A 6,000-nucleotide genomic window follows, 5' to 3' on the forward strand; every position below is an offset into this window, starting at 1 on the left:
TGAAGGAGCAAGGCTCTGAAAGCTTGTGATTTCAAATAAACCTGTTGGATTATAGCCTGGTGTCATGTGGCGTCTGACTTTGGCAGGCCCATGGACAGTGATGCCAAAGAGAAATCAATAGTCATTTTGGTAATTGAGAGAAAATGTTCATGTGAATGACGCAGTTCGTGGAATAGTGGGGCTTGATGAGCAGCACATTAGTCCTATTGTCGGAAATATAAAATTGGAGGGATCATTAAGTTGTTGAATGCGGTGCCAATCAAGGGGATTGCTTTGTCCTGGAAGGTGTCAAGTTTATTGAGTGTTGTTGGAGCTGCCCCCATCCAGGCAAGGGGGAAGTATTCCATCACACTCCGGACTTGTGTCATGTCAATGGTGGACAGGCTCAGGGGAAGAGCTTAGTCAGAAAGTGAGTTACTTACCCTCTGACATTTTTTAGCTACAGTATTTATAGGGATAGTGTAGTTCCATTTCCGAACAATGGTAATCTCCAGGATGTTGATAATGGGAGATTAAGCAATGCATGGAAAGTAAAAGGGAGATGATCAGATCATTTGAATCAAAATTCACATCAGTCTTCATGGTAGAGGACACCATAAACATCCCAAAGCTAACAGATAATCATGGGAGGAAAGATCCTGTCAGAATCTTTATCACGAGAGACAAAGTATTTGACAACATAATGGGATTAAAGGCTGGAGCATCCGAGGAGCAGGAGAATCAATGTTTCAGGTATAAGCCGTTCATTAGGAATAGAATTCCTGGGATGCTGCCTGACCTGCTGTGCTTTTCCAGCACCACATGCTCGACTCAGATCTCCAGCATCTGCAGTCCTCACTTTCTCCTGGGATTAAAGGCAGTCAAGTTGCCAGGTCCTGACAGCCTGCATCCAAAGGAAGTGGTCGCAGAGAGAGTGAAGGGATTGCTTGAAATATTCCACAACTCACTGGATTTCAGGAGAGGGCCCAGTGAATTGGGAAACTGTTAATGGAACACCCTTATTCAGGAAGGGAGGGAGACAGAAATCAGGAAACAATGGGCCGGTCAGCCTAACATTTGTCATTTGTAAAATGCTAGAGTATATAATTAATGAAAAAACAATGGAAAATTTACAAAAATACCAGGGGTGGCACGATGGCTCAGTGGTTAGCACTGCTGCCTCACAGCACCAGGGACCCGGGTTTAATTCCAGCCTCGGGCAACTGTCTGTGGAGTTTGCACCTTTCTCTGTGTTTGTATGGGTTTGCTCCGGTTTCCTCCTCCAATCCAAAGATATGCAGGTCAGGTGAATTGGGCATGCTAAATTGTCCATTAGGTGCATTAGTCAGAGGGAAATATGGGTAGGGGAATAGAGCTGGGTAGGTTACTCTTCGGAGGGTCAGTGTGGACTTGTTGGGCCCAATTGCTTGTAGGTAAACTAATCTAAAAGCTTAACACAATCAAACAGAGTTTTAAGGAAGGGAAATCATGTTTGATGAATTTCATACAGTTATTTGAGTCTGTAACAAGCAGAGCTGATAGAGGAAAGCCAGTAGATGAGGTCTATTTTGGTTTTTATAAGAAATTTAATATAAAAAGATAGGATATCACGGTATTGTGGTAATGTATTAGCATGGATAAAGCAGTGGTTGACACACACAGGAGGCAGAGAGCTTAGATTTAATGGGTCTTTTTTCAGGTAGCAACAATATACCAGTGGAGTGCCACTAGTGTCAGCCCTGGGGTGTCAATCATTAATGAACTATATTAATGTCTTGGAGGAGGGGGAAGAATTAAATTTGCCAACGACACAAAAGTAGGTGGATGTGCATGTTGTAGTGAAGACATAAGGAATCTCCAAGGGGATACAAATAGGCTGTGAGTGGACAAAACTTTGGCAGCTTTTAAAAAATTAATTCATGGGTGAGGGCATTGCTGGCTAGGCCAGCATTGATTGCCCAGAGGGGATTGAAAGTCAACCACATTGCTGTGGATCTGGAGTCACATGTAGGCCAGACCAGGTAAGGATGGCAGTTTCCTTTCCTAAAGGACATTAGTGAATCAGATGGGTTTTTCCAACAATTGACAATGAGTTCATGGTCAGCATTAGACTCTTAATTTCAGGTTGAATTCAAATTCCACCATCTGCCATGGTGAGAAATGAACCCGGATTCCTGGGACAATACCTGGGTCTCTGGATTAACATGGAAATGTGTTGCTGGAAAAGCGCAGCAGGTCAGGCAGCATCTAGGGAACAGGAGAATCGACGTTTCGGGCATTAGCCCTCTGGATTAACAGTCCACTTGGGCGTCACCTCCCAGGTGGAGGTTAATGTTGGAGTATGTGAGGTCATACACTTTGAAAGGAAGAATCAAAAGGTTAACTATTATTTAAATGAAAACTCCAAAATAAAACATACAGCACAGAGGGATTTGAGTGTTTTTGAACATGAAACACAGAACATTAGTATGTAGGTGCACCAAGAAATGAACAAGGCAGATGGAATTTTGGCCTGTATTGGTAGTGTGTTTGAGATTAAATTTAAGCAGATCCTGCTATAACTGTCCCAGGTATTAGTGACACAGCACCTGGAGCACCATGTAGTTTCGGTCCTTGCATCGAAGAAAGGATATACGGGCATTACAACCAGTTCAAAAGAGGTACACCAGTCAGATTCCTGGGTTGAACTTCACAAGAATGGCTAACCAGGCTAGGCCTTTGCATATTTGAGTTCAGAAGACTGTGAGATGATCTTGTTAAAATATATAAAATGGCGAGGGGTCTTGACAGTGAGAAAATGAGGGGCAGAGTCTCAAACCTGGCGACATACTTATCGAATAAGGGGAGATTGATTTGAAACCTGCCTGAAGCATTGTGTCAGAACGCTGTTGTTTCACGTCCCACATCGTTTTTTGCACAAGTTCTGATGAAGAGTGACCAGACTTGAAACATTAACCTGTCTTCCCCTCCCACAGATGCTGCCAGACCTACTGAGTTTCTCTAGCAATTCCTGTTCCGGCTTTAGCATCTGCAGTCCTTGGTTTTCTCATGTTGCTGGTTTGGCACTAAAGGAGGTACAAACTTCTGGGTGTGACATTAAATTCAGGTTCCATTCGTCCTCTCAGGTGGATGGAAAAAGACCCACGTCACATTTCGAAGAGCTGAGTGAGTCTTCCTGGTGTCTTTATTGATAGTAATCTCTGAACCAACATCACAAAAAACAGATGATTTTGTCACTGTCATATCACTGTGACTTCAGCACAGCAGTAACTACATTTCAAAATATCTTTACAGTGTCTGGACAGCACAATGGGGCTTCCAGTTGTTACAAAAACTCTCTGTACAATTCGAAATGTATTTTCCTTCTTGTCTTGCAGAGTAAAGAGTCTCCAGGTACCTCACAGCAACAAAATCAGGCAAAGCAATGAATGCTGAGATATACCAGGAGTGAAGGATTACAAGGAGAATCCTGTGAACAGTTTTCATCCCATTTCTAAGGAAAGACAGACTTGTATTGGAGGCAATCCAAGGTAGGTCACCTCAATGGATCCTGAGTATAGAGGGACTGTCTTCAAAGGAGAGATTGAGCAGCCTGAGCCTGTACTGATTGGAATAGGGAAGAGTGAGAGGTCACCTGATTGAAATATACAAGATTCTTAATTGAGAGATAGACGCAGAGAATGTGTTTCTCCTGTTAAATGCTTGCTTGAATAGGTAAGAGTGAAAATGTTAGCCTGAGCGAGACAAAGAGGCTTAAGGAGGACATTTCAGAGTACTGGGGTCTGAGGCAAGAGCAATCCAATACAAGTGGTGTGGTGTTACAGCCAGAAGAGGCTGACAGAGAACTCAGAAAGTTGGAGGTCATGAAGGCACTTAACAACAGATCCTCAATACCAAATGAGCAATTGGTGGTCAAGGGCATGCTTGTCAGGGTACACGTTCTGGTCAATGCTCCCTCCAAGCTGCTCGGAGGTTCTGTGCAGATCAGTGTGCCAACACATTGAGATCCAATTCCAGAAGACACTGGCATGCCTGGATCTTGTTTGTCTTTATGGCAGAGAAGGAAAATCACAGAGAATGTAGGTCCCAGAGGGAGATTTGTTTTATTCATTTATGGGACGTAAGCATTACTGGCTGGGTCAACATTTCGAGTCATAGAGTCATAGAGGTATACAGTACGGAAACAGACCCTTTAGTCCAACTCATCCACGCTGACCACATATCCTAACCTAATCTAGTCCCATTTGCCAGCACTCGGCCCATATCCCTCCAAACCCTTCCTATTCATATACCCATCCAGCTGCCTTTTAAATGTTGCAATTGTACCAGCCTCCATCACTTCCTCTGGCACTCATTCCATACCCGTACCACACTCTGCATGAAAAAGTTGCCCCTTAGGTCCCTTTCATATGTTTCCCCTCTCACCCTAAACTTAGCCCTCTAGTTTAGGGCTCTCCCACCCCAGGGAAAAGACCTTGTCTGTTTATCCTATCCATGCCCCTCATGATTTTCTAAACCTCCATAAGGTCATCCCTTGATCTCCAACACTCCAATGAAAACAGCCCTAGCCTATTCAGCCTCTCCCTATAGCTCAAATCCTCCAACCCCGGCTACAACCTTGTAAATCTTTTCTAAACCCTTTCAATTTTCATTTACTATTCATCCCTAATCCCTATGGGGAGGCAATGGCTTAGGGATATTATCGCTGGACTGCTAATCTGGAGAGCTGAAAATGTGTTGCTGGAAAAGCGCAGCAGGTCAGGCAGCATCCAAGGAGCAGGAGAATCGACGTTTCGGGCATAAGCCCTTCTTCCTGAAGAAGGGCTTATGCCCGAAACGTCGATTCTCCTGTTCCTTGGATGCTGCCTGACCTGCTGCACTTTTCCAGCAACACATTTTCAGCTCTGATCTCCAGCATCTGCAGTCCTCACTTTCTCATGCTAATCTGGAGACCCAGGTCATGTTTTTAAGACCTGGGTTTGAAGCCCATCATGGCTGATGGGGGAAGTTGAATTCAATGATTAAAAATCAAGTCCCAATTTAAGAGTCTAATGAGAACCATGAATCCATTGTCAGGAAAAAAAAATCTGTTCCTGGGCTCTAAATGTTCTTTGTTCTATCTGATTCACCCAGCTCCTTCAGGGAAGGATATCTGCTGTCCTTACCTGGTCTGGCCTACATGTGACTCCAGACACCAGCAACATGGCTGACGCTTAGTTGCCTTCTGAGCAAATAGGGGTGGCAATAAATGTTGGCCCAGCCAACTGTGCCCGCATACCATCAATGAATTTTAAGAAATTGCCCTTCAGAAGGTGGAGGTGAGCAGTCTCCTTGAATTGATGCAATCTTTGAGAGAAATGTTCTCTTCATTTGAACCTATTAAGAGGAAACTAAATCAGGTATTTTGACAAGAGACATCAGGGAAGATCACTGACTAGTAAGTTGATGGAGTCCTATTTAATCGACGTTTCCCTTCATGCTGCTCAGTTACTTTCTTCTCCATTCTGGGGGAAGGAACGTAAGGAAACTCCTGTGAATCCTGTGAAGGTTTACATCCCATTTCTAAGTTGATGGAGGGAGTCCAGAGGGACAGGATGTACATGTATTTGGAAAGGCAAGGACTGATTAGGGAGAGCCAACATGGCTCTGTGTGTGGGAAATCATGTCTCACAAACTTGATTGAGTTTTTTCAGGAAGTAACAAAGAGGATTGATGAGGGCAGAGTGGTAGATGTGATCTATATGGACTTCAATTAGGCATTCGGCAAGGTTCCCCATGGGAGACTGATTAACAAGGTTAGATCTCACGGAATACAGGGAGAACCAGCCACTTGGATACAGAACTGGCTCAAAGGTAGAAGACAGAGAGTGACGGTGGAGGGTTGTTTTTCAGACTGGAGGCCTGTGACCAGTGGAGTGCCACAAGGATCTGTGTTGGGTCCATTACTTTTTATTTATATGAATGAATTGGATGTGAGCATAATAGGTCTAGTTAGTAAATTTGCAAATGACACCAAAAGCG

At 43.9% G+C, this 6,000-nt stretch overlaps 1 pseudogene; it reads left to right on the forward strand.

The window, feature by feature from the left end:
- Nucleotides 1-3,983, forward strand: part of LOC148148743 (uncharacterized) — a 44,163-nt pseudogene extending 40,180 nt beyond the window's left edge.
- The last annotated feature ends 2,017 nt before the right edge of the window (nt 3,984-6,000 follow it).

The sequence above is a fragment of the Chiloscyllium plagiosum genome, unplaced genomic scaffold (assembly GCF_037043375.1).
Source record: "Chiloscyllium plagiosum isolate Xiang-an unplaced genomic scaffold, Cpla_swu_hap1 HiC_scaffold_11, whole genome shotgun sequence".
Taxonomy (NCBI): Eukaryota; Metazoa; Chordata; class Chondrichthyes; order Orectolobiformes; family Hemiscylliidae; genus Chiloscyllium; species Chiloscyllium plagiosum.